The 18,248-nt window shown below is 34.1% G+C and overlaps 1 protein-coding gene across 2 annotated transcripts in view; it reads left to right on the top strand.

Moving 5' to 3' along the window:
* Positions 1-18,248, top strand: part of PPP3CA (protein phosphatase 3 catalytic subunit alpha) — a 313,266-nt gene that overhangs the window by 27,373 nt on the left and 267,645 nt on the right. The window lies entirely within an intron of this gene.

The raw sequence follows: 18,248 nt of genomic DNA on the forward strand, positions 1-18,248 counted from the left end.
GGAGAATTAGGGCCAGGATGTTCTCTGGCAACTCAAAACAGAACATAACCAGAAATTAAGAGAAAACTGTATAAAATGTCCATGTCTGCCATGTTTGCAGATATCAGCTACACAAATAGGAGTGTCAATTTGACCCTTCAGAAAACGACCCTTCTAAAATGTAATACAGTTTAGACAAGAAAACAACTCTTAACTTGCTTCAAGTCAGAACTTTATTGGTATGTCCAAGAGATTAATTGCATATATTGTATCCTCTAAAGAATTCAGAATTTCTTGGCATTAAAAACAAAAAGAGATGTTTATAATAGAGAAAAATGCATTCCCAGTCATGGGATCTTTTGTAATGAAGAAGGATGGATGCGGCTTCAGGAAAATGCAGGTCTCGGGCTGAAGAGGTCTGAGGTGGAAGACTTGGTTAAATAAGAAGAGAAGGAAGGGAGAACAAATGTTTAAAAATGCACTAGAACTCTTCGCAATAACTTGTTTTATATTTTGGTTTACATTTTAAAATGCTTTTTGTGTCTGTCTTTTATTTCTGTAGCTGGTTTTGCCTGTGACTGCGTGTTAATATGTCCAGCAGTGTTAGCCGGTGCTGGCAGGGCTTGGCAGAAAGCACTTAGGCTCACTTGTTTTGCATTTTGATTGGCTTTTGTATATTTTATTCTTTGTTTGCTATTTGTCCCAATAGTACTAATCTACAACTTTTCTTTTTTAAAATTGTAATTAAAGATTATTTGAAATGCCTTCAGAAAATGATTATGCAGCTTAAATTTTTCAAACATTTTACTGAAGGATGAATTATTTTAACTTTTTCATTTTACACAAAGTCTCTGTACATTGACAAAGCAAATGGTCATTCATCCAATCTAACCACTAAAATTATTAATGGATGTTAGTTCTATAAGAATGTAAAAGTAGGAATCCAGATATTTTATTTCAGGCATTTGCATTATTAGATAAAATATCTTCTGCAAGGTGAATTCTTCTATTAACTAATGGTTCACAAAGCAATATTTAGATAAGTTCTAGCTTTCTTTTTTATGTTTCATATCACATAACTAAAGTTACACTTTATAAACTTATGATGAAAATGAAATTGAATTTATTGTAAAGATCCATATTATGATTGTGTCATACAATAAGTCAGCTACATAGATGGTTATTTCCTTTATCATGTGTTTAATTCAAGAGAGTGTAGTTTAAATCTAAAGTATATGTGATCTTTTTATACTTCTCTCATTTATTTCCGGTTGTTTTTTTCAACTGCTTATAGATTAAGTGAGGTATGTATGTGAGTCACCTAGAACAACATTTGGCAAGAGTAGGCATTCATTAAGTGTCAACTGTTATTATTATTTTAATATTTAAATGGTATATAGTGATATATAGTAATTGCTGGTAGAGGATTGAGCCTGATAACTTATTGATGGGTTTTCTGCATATCACCATACCTACCTTGCGTGGGAAGAGATAAATTTAAAAGATATTATAAACTGGCTGGTGTAAACAAGGTGTGAATGTATGTGTTTGCCCAGAACTCAAGCTTTACCAACAGAGAAATTGCAGCATGATACCCCAGTGTTTAGCACTGCTTATAATATAGAGGTGGAATAGGGTTGGAGACCAGAACACCTAATAAAGAGCTGCATGGCTTCAGGTAACTTACTCAGTTTTTATTATTTTCAAATTCCTCATTAGATATTAAGAGTAAAACCCAAAGATGAGAGTAAAGATTAAATGAAATAAGATATGTAAAGAGATTGTCACACTAGATACTGAAATTTTAATTCTCTTTCTTCTAGGACAGAGAAGAGAAAAATGGCAGGAGTATAATAGAACAAAGTTGACTTTGTGGCACTGTTTTTCATAATTAAAAAGTACATATACTGATCTCTTAGAATTTTAGCTGCACTTGGAATCATGGGCCAATTAGAAATCCTGAAATGATGGACTATCTTGATTTCTTTGCCAGGAGTTATTTACCATAAGTGAGAATTGACTAATTATTCATTTTTAAATTAGCATTCTTTCATAAAGCTTAACTTTTTTGTGGTTTTGTTCTTTGCCTAAAAAAAAAAAAGATTTTAATATTTTTCACTATTCCATTTAATATTAATTAAGTTTTCTACTCATATCTTTAGGATGATTAATTTCAAGCAATCTGTTCTTCCATCTCAAATACATTTATATAAATTGTATCTCATGAAGTGAATCTATAATTTTTATTTAATTTGAACAAGATGCTGGGATAAGAAACTACGCATGCTTTTACTGAACTAAATTTTGCTAAGGATTTCATGTGTTATTCCCAAGGAATTTTTTTGATTTAAGTAAATAATATTAACTTAAAAATCAGACATAAATTCCTTCATTCTTTTAAGATGGAGGTCCTTTAGTTGACTTCCATTACTGTTCTTGCAGGACAAGATCAGTCTTTTTGAAAAAGGTTGAGGGCTTGTGTGATCACATTAATAATTCTCGTGAGCCAAGTTTATCAATATTAAAATAGAGCTTAATAATCATTATTATTGGCTAATGGATTTTTTAAAGATTTAAGCCTTACTTTTATTTTTGAAGCATTGTGTTAATTGTGAGAGATTTAATAACCTTTGGCAGTGAAAAACAAACTAGTGCGCAGAAAAACAGGAAGTTGATCATGAAAAGCTTTTCTTTTTACTTTACAAATACAATTACCAGTAATGCTAAAGTTGAAGAAAGTACAGCTGGCATACTTTAGTGAAACTTAAGTAGGTGTTAAGTAACTTGATAATTGGTTGAGTTTTCATAATTGCACTTAGCTAAGCAAATCTTTATATGTTGATCTTTTTATATAGGGCATGGAATACAGAATTAAAATGTTTGGGTCTCTTAAATCATTAGGATAAATTGATAAATACAAGCTTTCTTTTTAAAATGTAGTGTATTTTTTTTAAAGTATTTTTTCATATTAGATCAGTATAAGAATACTCTATAGAAACACTGAATTGTATTACACATTAGAGAGTAAGATCTCTTTTGGTTGATTCTGACTGCTAAGCATTCTTGTATAGACTACACAGAGAATCAAAAAGTTTGTTTATCCTATGCAGGCACATCCAGAGTTCTTTATTTCTTTTTTTTTCAGCATTCTTTTTTTTTTTTTTTGATAGCGTTAATATACAATTACTTAAACAACATTATGGTTACTAGACTCCCCCTATTATCAAGTCCCCCCCCACATACCCCATTACAGTCACTGTCCATCAGCATAGTAAGATGCTATAGAATCATTACTTGTCTTCTCTGTATATACTGCCTTCCCCATGTCCCCAGCCCCCTACATTATGTGTGTTAATCGTAAAGCCCCATTTTCCCCCTTGTCCCTCCCTTCTCACCCATCCTCCCCAGTCCCTTTCCCTTTGGTAAGTGGTAGTCCATTCTTGGGTTCTGTGAGTCTGCTGCTGTTTTGTTCCTTCAGTTTTTTCTTTGTTGTTATACTCCACAGATGAGGGAAATCATTTGATACTTGTCTTTCTCTGCCTGGCTTATTTCACTGAGCATAATACCCTCTAGCTCCATCCATGTTGTTGCAAATGGTAGGATTTGTTTTCTTCTTATGGCTGAATAATATTCCATTGTGTATATGTACCACATCTTCTTTATCCATTCATCTACTGATGGACACTTAGGTTGCTTCCATTTCTTGGTTATTGTAAATAGTGCTGCTATAAACATAGGAGTGCATATGTCTTTTTCAAACTGGGCTGCTGCATTCTTAGGGTAAATTCCTAAGAGTGGAATTCCTGGGTCAAAAGGTATTTCTATTTTGAGCGTTTTGAGGAACCTCCATACTGCTTTCCACAATGGCTGAACTAGTTTACATTCCCACCAGCAGTGTAGGAGGGTTCCCCTTTCTCCACATCCTCACCAACATTTGTTGTTCTTTGTCTTTTTGATGTTGGCCATCCTAACTGGTGTGAGATAATATCTCATTTGTGGTTTTAATTTGCATTTCCCTAATGATTAGCAATGTGGAGCATCTTTTCATGTGCCTGTTGGCCATCTGAATTTCTTCTTTGGAGAAGTGTCTGTTCAGATCCTGTGCCCATTTTTTTATTGGATTATTTGCTTTTTGTTTGTTGAGGTGTGTGAGCTCTTTATATATTTTGGATATTAACCCTTTATCAGATCTGTCATTTATGAATATATTCTCCCATACTGTGGGATGTCTTTTTGTTCTACTGATGGTATCCTTTGCTGTAAAGAAGCTTTTTAGTTTGATATAGTCCCACTTGTTCATTTTTGCTTTTGTTTCCCTTGCCCAAGAAGACATGTTCATGATGAAGTTGCTCATGTTTATGTCCAAGAGATTTTTGCCTATATTTTTTTCTAAGAGTTTTATGGTTTCATGACTTACATTCAGGTCTTTGATCCATTTTGAGTTTACTTTTGTGTACGGGGTTAGACAATAATCCAGATTCATTCTCTTACATGTAGCTGTCCAGTTTTGCCAACACCAGCTGTCGAAGAGGCTGTCATTTCCCCATTGTATATCCATGGCTCCTTTATCATGTATTAATGACCATATATGCTTGGGTTTATATCTGGACTCTCTAGTCTGTTGGAGTTCTTTTTAAGGAAAAAAATACAATTGGAATTTTCCCAGGTTCCTATATAGCAGGTACATATTTTTTCTTTTAGCTGCTTACTTTTATTTTCAGGCAAGGGCACATTTCTTTCTGTGTAAATAGTGTTCCAGTTTGCCATTTGCAAGATGGTTTTCTACGAGCCCTAGGACAAGATGAAGCCTGTGGGATGGTGAAGTACCCCTCCCTCCGACATTTTGCGTTTTGGGTTTCAAGTGTTTATATGAAGCTACATTACAGCCTAGCTACTTCAGAGTCTGGCTGCCCCTACTTCAGAAGGATTATGTTTCTTACATTCTATTATTTATGGATTATTGTCAAGTAGAAAGCTTTTTCATTTTATAAGATCCCCAGGAAGAAAGCCCCCTACAGCGGGAACCCACAGGAAGTACCAAGACAACACCTGATGTGTAGTACCTATTTTGCCTTTTCTCTCCCTTAGCTCTTATGAATCATAGATGACGAGGCTTTGCTCTCAAAGTGGAGAAAGGGAATGGCAGAGGAAGGACGGGTTGAATCTGGGAGAGCTTTTTATATAAAACCTTACATTCCTTTTTCTGGGAAATAACTTCATCTCATGAATATATAAATCTCATGTGTGTATGTGTATAAAGTTTTACATTTCAGAGAATATGCTTTAATTGAATAATGAAGTTTTTTGTGAATATAAAAGAAATTTTTGACTAATAATTTTTCATCAGAAATAATTCTGAATATTACATTCACAAGATTTTGTGAACATTTTGTATGCCAGGTATAATGGTGTCATGGTAACAAAAGTGTAAGTAGACTGTATATAATTGTGCAATGATACGAGCACAAAATATTAGTCTTCTGTAGAGTAATTTCTCCCACTTTTAAAATCTAGGTTTACATTGGCTCAGGTATAGTCACCCTGGAATAAAATAAATTTTAAAGTCCATTTGCTTAGCACAAAGAGTTTTGAATGTAAAAAATACATAAACGTCTTGATAAATTACTTTTAATGTCACATTCCAGGCCAGACTTCAGGTGTATGAATCTTTAAGAGCACAAATAGGAGTCCTTCTAACATGTAAGCATGAGTCATTACAAGATGTATTGTTAAGTTGCTTGGGACACACCCAATAGATAAAAACGCTAAAAAATGTGTTAGATGTAATTAGGAAATTCCCCCTTAGTGAGAGTTACCATTGTGCTTTCTTTATCATTAATTATTGTTGGATAACATATTCAATAGATTAACAGTAAGGATTCATATTGTGAAGTGGCAGTTTGTGTCCTTAAATGGAAACCAATTTATCATAGAATTGGAGTAGAAAGATTTTTAAAGAAGTTTAGTCTTAAACAAGCAGTGAATACTTCAGTTATAACCTCATTGGTCACTTCAGTCTGTGAGAAAAACGTTGAGCACAGTATTTGCTCTTAAGGAAGGCTTCTTCACATACCAGGCACTGAGCAGCCAATTGTCGGCCTCAAGGCACATCTGGTAGATGTAGCAATGTAAGAGAAAATTCCAACCAAAGAATGTCACATAGTTGACCATGTTTTAACCTTTTTAACTTTGGACAAGTTATAACTGCCTTCTAAAATCAAGATAATAACCAATTGCCATGTAATTGAGACAAGTCATTTGGTTTGGAGAAAACGTTTTTAGGGGGTTAGTGTCTCTATCTGCAGACATTAGAATTCAGTCAAAGAAGGTTGATTTTCAGCTGATAAGTCAGCTAACCATGGTGACCTCTCTGGTTTCCAACGTTTGTGCTGCCATACTGCATTCTCAGAATTGCTTCACAGAGGTAAAAACCCCCAAATGCTAGAAATGTGGAGGTTACTCATCCTTATTTCAACACTGTGTTCAAGTACCCATGGACCAGGATGAGTGATGGTGCAGTCACAACATTGACCAGGGCAAGTTTACAGGGCAGAACTCTGTCACAATTGTTTTTTGCATAATATGGCATCCCTTATACAAATACAGTGTGCCAACAAAATCTGATTTTCTTTTGTTTACAATGAAATTAGGGAAGTGATTTCTTTTAATTGCAGTTTAGATTTTTTGAGTGTATACCATGATCTCATATAGATACAATAAAAAGAAAAAGAAAAAAGGAAAATTTTTTCTCCTTGTGATGAAAACTCATAAAATTTATTCTCAATAACTTTTCTATAATCATACAACAGTGTTAGCTATAGTCATTATGTTGTATGTTATATTCCCACTACTTATTTATCTTATAACTGGATGTGTGTTTAACCACGTTCTTCTTCCCCAACCCCACCTGCCTGTGGTAACCACAAATCTGATCTCTTTTTCTATAAGTTTTTGTTTTGTTTAGATTTCACATATAAATAAGATCATACAATATTTTACTTTCTCTGTATGATTTATTCACTTAGCATAATGCCTTTAAGGTCAATCCATGATTTTGTAAATGGTAAGATTTTCTCATTTTGTATGGCTGAATTTTATATATATATATACAAAACAACTTCTGTGTTCCTTTATCCATCAGTGGACACTTAGGTTATTTCCATGTCTTGGCCATTGTAAATAATGCTGTCATGAACATGGGGGTGCAGATATCTTTTTGAGTTAGTGTTTTCATTTCCTTTGGATATATTCCCAGAAGTAGAATTGCTGGATCATATGGTAGTTCTATTTTTAACTTTTTCTGGATCCTCCATACTGTTGCTCATAGTGACTGCACCAATTTACCTGCCTGCCAACAGTGTACAAGGGCTCCCTTTTCTTTATATCCATGCCAGTATTTATCATCTCTTGTCTTTTTGATGATGGCCATTCTAACAGGTATAAGATGATATCACACTGTGGTTGTAAGTTGCATTCCCTAATGACAGTGATGTTGAGCATCTTTCCAAGTACTGCTCAGACTTTTATATGTCATTTTTGGAGAAATGTCTGTTGAGGTCCTTTGCCTTTTTCAAATTGGGTAATTTTTTTTTTTTTTGGCTACTGAGTCGAATTCTTTATATATTTTGGGTACTAACCCCTTATCAGAGGTGGCTGATACCACTGCCTGGCCTCATCAGATATATAGTTTGCAAATATCTTTTCCCATCGATAGATTGTCTTTTCACTTTGTTGATGGTTTTTTTTTTGCTGTGCAGAAGCTCTGTGGTTTCATGAGTTCCACTTACTTTTGATTTTGTTGCTTGTGCTTTGGGTGTCATACTAAAAAAAATCATTACCAAGACCCATGCCAAGTAGCATTAGTCTTGTTTTTCCTTCTACAAGTTTCATGGTTTTAGGTCTTACGTTTAAGTCTTTAATTCATTTCGAATTAATTTTTGTGAGTGGTATATGGGTCCAATTTCATTTTTACACATATGAATATCCAATTAGGCCAGCACCATTTATTGAAAAGATTGTCTTTTATCCATTGAGTATTTTTGGCTCCCTCGTCAAATATTAGTTGACTATATGTGGCCATGTTTATTTCTGGGCTCTGAATTCTATTCTATTGGTCTATTTGTCTGTTTTTATGCCAGTACTACATGGTTTTGATGACTGTATCTTTATAGTATAGCTTGAAATCGGGAAATTTTGTCCTTCTTTCTTAGGATTTCTTTGTAGCCTTTTTTGGTTCCATATAAATTTTAGTCGTGTTTTTTTCTACTTCTGTAAAAAATGCAAGTGGAATCTTGACAGGGATTGCATTGAATCTATAGATGGCTTTTGATAGGATTGACATTTAGCAATATTAACTCTCCAGTCTGTGAACACTGGATACCTTTCCATTTATTTGTGTCATCTTCAGTTTCTTTCATTAATGTCTTATAGTTTTCAGAGTAGGGATTTCTCTCCTCTTAAGTTAAATTTATTCCTAACATTTTTTGGTGTTTTGATGCTATTGTAAATGGGATTGATTTCTTTATTGTTTCAGAAAACTTGTTAGTGTAGCTTGTTTTCCTTTTTATTTATTTCTGTTGAATATATTTCCTTTTGGGTCAGAATATGAGCCTTTTGTGTTCTCTTTCTTCTTTTATTCCTTTATATATCTTCTGAGAAGTGAGGATGGTAGAGGGTGTATAGCTCATAGTTGTTTACTTTTCATGTAGCTCATACATCAATTATTATTGGTTTCTTAGTGGAAATTTTTCTTTTACCGTCAGTTTGGCTTTAGCCCCAAATGCTTTTTCTGTTGGCTGAAATTTAGCACTGTAATTTGTGGCTTTCCGGAGAAGGAACCTCTGTGGTCAGGTGGAGGAGGCCACATTCCAGCAGTGGAGTGGTAGGTGTTACAGACAGAGCACTGATTGTGGAGTGAGTAGGGTGTAGGATGAAAGTTGGCTACTAATTCAAGCCTCACCTGAGGCAGTATTTTTTATATAGAAAAGTTCCCTCTTTAATTAGCTGCTTCAATATACAATTAGTTTAATGACAGCTAACCCATTTTGAAACCTCTTCCAGAGTAAGCTAACTGAACAGAATATGCTCCAAGGACGTGACAAAGAGCTAATTTTCCTGCACTAAAGACTTTGGAGCTTTACCTCTTATCTTTGTGAGTGGACTGCCTCATTACCTTATGGAGGTATAGTACATTCTTGTTTTTGGGAGACAGTGCTAAAACTTTTTCCTCCTCAAGATGTCTTCTTGTGAAAAAAGAAATTATTAAATGCATCTTTCCAGTAAATACTTTGTTTTCAAAACATTGTGTAAAGCTTTACTGACTGGTTCAGTCAGCAATGAAGTTTTCAGGTACTGAAGATGGATCTATTTCCACTATTTAAGACTCACTGAATATGTAATAATATTTTGTAAATCATGAAAAACACTTAAAAAATAATTTGGTTGTTAGACTAGATATATTGCAGTGATAATTAAGTATATGTTCTGAAAAATAGATGTTATACTGTTAGATACTAGAAGAAGGTGTATGTAAGGTTAAAAACTTTTATCATTGTTTGCTTCTTCTAAACTCCTCCCCACCCCAACCAAAACCTTTGATAACCTGCTGTTCTCTGCTTTGAAGTAGGAAGATAGCAACAAATGATTTCATTCTGGTGTTGCACTTGAATAGAAAGTTTGATATTACTAATTTCATTTTATCCTATTCAAAGAGTATACCTTTTACCTTTATATGAAAAAAGGATGATGACTGTCATTTTCTTTCCATACTTGCCCTCTAAATGAAAGAAGTATGTTCTAGGCTTTATTGATTAGCCTGGCCCCGAATTAAATAATGGAAACAGATCATTATAATTCATCTGTTAAATATTTGTTGATTTTCTAGGAAACTTCAATTATCATTGAAAGTAGCCATATAAGTTTATGTCACATCTTTTCCTGGGGTATTCTGTAAATGTACTTCCAAAAACTGTAATTCACAGGTACAGACTGTGGTACTTCCAAAGTTATATAGAAAGTATTCTTTCTTTGAATCACCTCCTAAAATTATAATTAAAAAACGGTAGAGGATGACAGAAAAAAAGAATATCTTCTGTGGTCTCAAATAGTTGAATTTTCAAACATGAAGTTTAAGGTCCACATGAGCAAAACTGTTACTACAGAGCAGTTAAACTAGTTGAAAACCAGATAGTTTTTTCCCCTTCCATGCTGAGAAACATTGTCGAGCCATTCCAAACCACTGGGATCATTTACTCTGATCTCAGATAAGCAAAATAAAATAAACAGACTATTGCCCATGTGGGAACTGGTTCTGCTGTCTCTTGTTCTAAGTCTGCAAAGCCTGAATGTCTCCCCAGTATCTTTGAATGGGTCTGATTGTTTATTTATTGTGCTTTTCACAAGGGCTTGTAACTTCAACCTTGTTTTACTCTAAAGTGGGTTGCTTGCGTTCTTCTAAAGTGGGTTGACATTTCAGTTAATTTTCAATGGCCTCAATGTTTTTCCGTTAATTGAGCCAGACTGATGGGCCTGTTTAAAGTGAGACAGTCTCTTATAAATTGTAATATAAAAAATACAGAACATTTAGTAGAGATTTTTGAATTTGTTTTTCTATTTAAAAAAATGTAAGGTCATAGAGATTTTTTCCTCATATTCTTTAATTGTATTGATAAGTTAAATCAGTGCGTATAGAGTTTAGAACATGTAGAAATTATATTTTTATGTTAAAATCTATTAAATGTGTAAATATGTACATTTTATTCATGTTTGAATGTAATACTATTTAAAATCTTAAAGAATTTAGAATATTGATCAGTGTTTTTCTTATGCAGATGATTAATCTTAAGAGGACATTCTATACAACATTCTATGTTTAGATTTTTATTGCATTAATTTTAAGAACCATAAATAAAACCTTTTTCATCTGTAGAAATGGAACTAAAAATGAAAATACAGAAGATTTTTGCCTTTATATCAAGAATTAAAACTTATAAACTGTAGGGCAGTATTGGCAGAGAAATGGGCATCATTAGGCAAAATCAAGAAACAGGTTCTGATACATAGTGAAATTTACTTAAGTGGTCAAATGACATTTCAATTAAATAGAGAAAGACATGGATTATTCAAAAAATTATATGGCATAGCTTTTAGCCTAATTTCATATCATTTATAAAAATAAATTCCAACCATGTCGACTATAAAGTAAACTAAAAATCTAAATAAAAAATATTAGGATAAAACATTGGAGAATGTTAGTAGAATATTCTGATGGATGTAGTTTTTGTAAGTTTGCCAAGAAACTTTGATCCATAAAACAAAGATTGATAGATTTAGTTACATAAAAAGTAAAACATCCTTATTTGCAAAAGACACCATAAACAAAGGCCGAAAAACACTTGCAAAAAATGTAGTAGACAGAAAATTAATATGTAAGTATGTTTGGAAAGGATATGAATAGTAGGCAAAATGCAAATATGGCCAGTGAAGATTTATAAATATACTGAACCACGTGAATAGTTAGGATAACACAAATGAAAATAGTAAGTTATCATTTTTATCCCATCAGATGGGTAAACTTTAAAGAACTTCTTATATCTAATGCTAGTAAGGATATAAGATAATTGACAATTCTATGTGCTGTTGATAAGAATGTGAATTTTTAATGTCTAAAATGTATGTACTGTTTGTCTCAATGATCCTATTCTTCCAGGAATTCATCCTACAGAAAATACCAATACATAAGGGTTGAGTAAAAGAGTGCTATATGTTTTTAAATAAGTTAATTGTTAAATATATATTTTTATCAATTTAAAAAATCAGTGAAAATATTTGATCAAATATATGCAGCTACATTAAAAATAATCAGTAGATTGCTGTACCCTTCGGAAAATGTACATGTACTTTTTCATTGAACAAATGAAATTGTAAATGTTTATGTACGTATGAATATATGGTCATGTATTATCACTTAGTGAAAACAATTATCCTATTAAATGCATATATTTATTTTTGTGTACACATAATCAAAATATGTATATTTCTCTTGGGGCAGGTAATGTGAGAGAATTGCTGGAGAGGTGGAGGTAAAAGAAATAAAAATATGACATTTGTAATTTTAAAAGTATCAATAAAAGTTTTAAATTGAAATTTTGACTGTTTTACTTTAAGGAAACATGTTTCTTTAGAACAAGTCAAAATTACACATTTTATGAACAAATTTTTCTGAATTTAGAGGCAAATATACAGAACTGTAGATTCTGTCATTATGCTTCCTTTTCATTTTGACACAGTCACAGGGGGATGTTGGGGCCCTTCTAAATTCTGAAACATCCTCCCAAGGTTTTTTAATGATGGATGAATTTTTAAGGGGAATATAGCTTTGAATAAAACTCAAACTAAATTTAATGGCCACTCCCAGTTTTTAAGTGAGGCATAAATTTGTTCGTAAATGTTTCAACTTGATTCCTGCACTTAGTTTTTAACTCTCCCTTGGAGTGGTTTGGGGCTCTTATTTCCTTACCCCTGAAAGGAGTGGCTGAGAGCCAGGAGCCTTTCACTGGTACGCTGACTCATCTTGCTGCCATAAGGCCAGATTACTCTCAGGGCTCTGAGACTCGATTTTCTGTTGTCTTTTGGGAATGATAATATTGAGAATTAACTAGTTGGTACTTCTAGATTATTTGGAGCTCTGCCTAAAAATATATACCTAAATATGTGCCTAAAAATATAATAAATGGTATATATGTAATAAGTATATACCAGTTATTTCTGGGTCTGCCCACTCCTGGGAATAGTGTTGAATTGGATTTTCTGGCTCCCTTTTGGTTGGGTAGAGCCATTTTTCTAGTTCTGAGCCAAGAGTTTTAAGCAAATGCCATATGTTCTCCTTCTGGGTCAGAATTTAATTACCATTGCCAAGACTCACCAGAGCTCTTTTCCTCTGTAATGGAGATTAGCAACATTCAAGATGGTGACTACAACGTCAGCCTGGGTCCTCAAGTAAGAAAGTGTGGAGCAGAGCACCCAGCTGACCTGAAATGGATATGTAATATGAGCAAGAAATGAATCTTTGTTGTTTTAAGCCAAAAAAAGAAAAAAAAAGTATGGTAATGACAGGCTTGGCAATGGCATGCTCTGTTAATTATCTTCTTATTAGTGTTTATTAAAACAAACTGGCATTACAGATCAAGAATTACAATGGTAGCTAACTTAGAAAAATTTGTCCTCGCTTAGGGGATTGTGTAATACTGAGATGCTTATCAAATACATTGTTGCAGCTTGGTCTTCTCATAGTGTTAGAGCCAGAAGGGACCTTGGACATGAGGCAGCAGCTGCATTTTAAAGATGATCAAACTGGGGTGAATTCCTTGTCCTTGGTTACACAACTGGTCAGTGACAGAGCTGGGCTTCATTCAAGCCATATGCTGGGAAGTATTTCTGGCATACATGAATTTATAAATTCATCTCCTTACTCTCAATCTAGGGTTCTTTCTGTAGCATTTATACAATTTTACTTATTTTTCTCTTTTTATCATGCATTGAAAGAATATTACTAGACATCTAAGTCATTTCTACCATGCAATTTGTATCTGAAAGGAAAGGTGTACCATTTTAGAAGCTGGGTAGCTTTGCTTTCCTTTTTTCCTTTTTTCTTTCAAACTGGAATTTCTTTAGGTTATTCTTATAGAATAAGCTATATTAAATGGACTAATTGTTGCAGAAAATACATTTCCTTATTTACATGTGTTGTTTTTTGTGCTTAATTGGATCCTTATGTCATGATTCCCTTGAAGTTTGTATGTGATTTAAAAATACATATAAATTTTTTTAGGAAGAAACTTGTTTGAAGTAACCACCACATTAAGTGTGTGTCAAAGTACAGGATAATTTTTTAAATATATAAACCACCCTTTCAAAACCTAAACAGAATTACTTTTCCTAGAAGTGAGCATGGTTGGTATGTTGTTGAGTGTGAGAGTGATCAGAGAATGGAGTGACTTGCCCACTGATTTCACTGGAAATATTTTGGTAGGGAGGGGCTAATATGTGTAAAGCAATACATATGTTTTTCATAGTAAATGAATTGTGCTTTGTGGTCTCAATACATTTTACATATTTGAAGGTATGAATGCTTTCTTTAATGTCATCAGAGTTTATATTTCTATAGCTTTATGGAAGTGAGACATTTTATATGTAGATACGTATATATGTAAATTTATAGATAAGGGTCTGTATAAATATGTTTACTGGGTTGTCATTTAAGATGATTCTACTTGTGATGAATTATGGTAACTACTGTTTTGGACCTTTGAAATGGTTTAAAGTTAAATCCAATGTCTTACATTTTTTCCTAAGATCGAGATACTTTTTAGTTCACTACTTCCCTTCATTTTTCCTCATTTTTTACCACCAAATTCTCCATGAGTAGTGGTAGAACTGATGATATTCCTAGTATGAAGAGAACTCAGAATTGCTCAGAGATGCGTTACTTTGGGGATGGGATTTTCAGTACGGTCTAGAGTAATATTTAAGACCTCTCCTTGAATTACTATCTTGTGTGTCACAGAGTAATTTTAAAAGCTAAATTTAAAAGTAGTGACAAAAATGGTTTTATCACTATTGTGACATTAATGTCTTTTCCCTGGTAGACTGCCATCACCGTTTATGTTTTGGGTCTGATGGTTTGTCCTTGATGCGTCAGGAAAACCTAAGCCAACATGTCTTTGCCAATCTTTATCCAAACAAGTTTTCTGCCTAAACATGTTTTTTAATGTTACTATGATTCATATCTTCTGGATACAGAGTACTTTTATGGATAGTTTGAATTGACAGCTTGAAATATTTAACATTTATGTGAACTATTCTTATTAGTTTGTCTCTGTTAAATAGAGTGGGTAATATTTAGCATATTTGTCCTTATGACCCAAATTATTAGCATGTTAGTCTGTATTTGTCTTTTTACTTTCCTTTTTTTCCTCCTCTTTAGTAACTATGTTCCTTGAGGGCAGAGATCATTATTATAATCAGTGTTACAAGCCTAGTGCCAAGCCTGGAGCTGGGCACATCTTTGTATCCAATGAAAGTGAGCTGAAAGGATGCCTTTTAAAGTAGCTGTCAGAATGTGCAGGATGGCAGTCCTTGATGGTAGAGGGAGATGGTAGTTCAAATGTGTCTTTGCCTGCTAATGCTTATGCCCTGATGAAAGTTAGACATTTTCAAATACAAAGTAGAAGTCATTTATTCAGTATCATTTATTGATGCTTACTACGTGTTTGCCACAAAGGGGTATTAAGATGAAAAAAAAAAGTCTCTGTTCTCCAGCATTTTAGAGACAGAGGACAAAACCATAAAATTCTGATACGTAAAATTGATCGAACACACACATACACACACACACACAATCCCTATATTGACAGCCAGTTATTAGGTGACCTTGAATGAAGATTTCTTGGCCTCAGCCTGGTCTGAAAGGAAGTATGAGACTTTATCGTGCTGCCTGTGGGTTGTACCTTAGGGCCCCTTGAATCTGTCTGGGGGGCATCCTTCTGAAATGCTGGCAGAGAAGCAGCTGTGGGATCTACTGGCTTATGCTGATTTTAAGATCTAGAGGGGAAATACTAGAATCCTAGAATTTTTTGTAACTACAGAGGATCCTCTGGAGTCATTCACTGGAACTGGCCTATACCTGCTGAGAAAGCCCAGCAGGGATTTGCCCCAGTACACAATTAAGACTGAGCTAGGCCAGTTCCTTTAAGAGCTAGTTCTCTGCCTTCTGGTCCCGCTGCTTTGAATCAGCAATGTGCTCTTACTCCTGAAGTGGTGGAGATAAAAGTAAAAACAGCTGAACAATTCAAACAAAAGGAGCTATAATCAAGACATGATGATAAGCTATGAAAAATCAGTCAAACGAAACTGCCTTCATGGTTTTACTTAAAAATGACTACAGCAGTATGCTGCAGACCTAAAGTATCTGAGATTTAGGACAGGGGATCCTCATTGCCCAGACCAGTGTAACTGCACAGGGAAGAAAAACCCGCTGAAGCTTCTGTCCTGATAGGCCGTACTCGGAGCTCGCTCACAGCCAGCTGTGTGTAGGGGCTGGTGTGGGTGGCCCTTGCCAGGACTGGTCACCCGGTGGGTTCTGCAGCAGCAGACTCTGTGGCTCTCCAAAGACTGTGGGCCGACTTAGGACCGCTTGAACGTGGGTCTGCCGATATTCTCCTGGTTAAGTTAAGCAGTGACCTGTCTTAAGAAGCCAGTTCATGATGGCTGTTCAGCGATCATGTAAGGACATGGTAAATGAGTAGGATGATGATTGGTTTGCTATGTGCCATAGGTTCTTCATTTTGAAATCTTACAGTTATTCTGGAACTTACTACATGTTAGGCACTGTGCTAAAACAGACAGTGTTTATTATTGGGAATAAATCCCATTGAAACTCGAAAAGAAATAGAGATGATTAGGGAGGCTCAGGGAACTTGTCACTTGCCTATATCATTGACAGAAGGCAAACTTCGTTAAAAAGAACAGACACTAAGAGAAAATGAGGAAAATGTGTAAATATTCCCTCTTTTGTTATGTATTATTTCATTTGCTACTACCTCTGGACCAGTTAAAAGGTACATTAAATGACTTAGTGTTTTCCTATGAGTCATTGACTCATGTGACCTCTAGTTTTAAGTCTCCTAACTTTTGGATATATGATTGTTTACTTTATCAGTGGTACTCGCCTATGCATGAATGTAAAATTGTGCTTATGTCTTCAATTATAAATAAAAAGCTATCATATATTTTTAAAAAAGTTATTGAGATATAGAAACAGTGTAATCTAGTTGAAGGCCCCAGGACAATAACCTGTGACAGAAACCCTTAAATAAAATGACACTGTCTCCACAATCCATAAGAATAGTAAGAACAGGGGATTCTGTCTTGAAAGAGAGGATGGATATTCACATTCTTCTAATTACCTCCTCATCACTTTGGAGGAGGCTAACTTAAAGCAAAGAAAGATGAACTGGTTTCTCAAAACCTGGAGTGTAGTGAAAATAGATCATTTATCTTCTTTAAAAGAAAAAATTTTTATTAGTTTTCTCACACAGCTGTTAAGGAACAATAAAATGAACAGAAAGTAGGCAGTGGGAGAAAGGCACACTATCTTCGACTCTACATGAGTAATGAACTTCAACATTTGCATACATAGAATTTATGTAGAAACAAACATACTGGCCTATGAGTTATGGGTTTCTCCTGTCTTCCACTGGGAATGAGAAACAAATAGAGTTTTAAATGATTTAAAGCTTACTTGAAATCAATAAATGTTATTGGAGAAGATTACCCATGTTAACAAGGTTGGTAATTCTTGGCAAAGTTCGGAAATTCCTCTCATGCTACCATCTTTAAAATGTATAATTTTATAGATGGTTTTACAGATTCTATAGTTTATTAAAATGTAAAATGTAACCAAAAACATCTTTAAACTGTAAAATTTTATTGTTTTAAAGGTTCAGTGGTCAGTTTATCTCTCCTCTTGACACATTAACTCAAAAGACATATAATATTCTTTAAGGAATTTAAACCAGAAAACTGCCTGTTTTCAAATCTGTTACAAAGGAAAATTCAGTGAGAAGGAACCGTTCTTGAGGCCTTACAATTGCAAAGAAGTTTATCTAAAGTTTGTTAAGATGTTGGGTCTGCTGCATCAAAGTGAGATCCCACTCTCCACTGTTAGACTTTCAGAATTTGAGTGGTTTTCTTTTTATACTTTCCCCTGGGATTTAGAACCAGTCAGGAGGACTCTGGAAAGAGATGGAAACATCTTTAAATTGTTATAGTACGTAATACCAACATGGCAAAAAGTTATTTGTGGATTTGCTAATTATCTGGTTAAATTCATTAGTGTTGACAGCAAAAAACTGCAATTTAGATCACAAGAGAAAAGTGAAGCAATGTAATCATAGAGAAGAACTGCCCAAATCTTCATTCTGTTGTAGTCTGTCTCGGTGTGGTGGTCTTAGATCATGAGATCTACAATGAGATATTGAGTGAGGGTGTTCAGTTTTCCAAAAGGGAAGTTGCAGAAACATTCAGGAAATGTTATTTATAATTCCCTAATAGTCTTAGAACACACAGGTGCTCATGTGTGAGGTTTTCTGCCAGTGTATGCTTTATGTACAAATCAGAAAATAGATGCCTATTTTGATAAAACTCATTCGTCTGATTATTCATGAAAGGTTTTGAGCCACTAACAAGTGAGTGAATATTCTTTCAGGTAA

The sequence above is a fragment of the Manis javanica genome, chromosome 5 (assembly GCF_040802235.1).
Source record: "Manis javanica isolate MJ-LG chromosome 5, MJ_LKY, whole genome shotgun sequence".
Taxonomy (NCBI): Eukaryota; Metazoa; Chordata; class Mammalia; order Pholidota; family Manidae; genus Manis; species Manis javanica.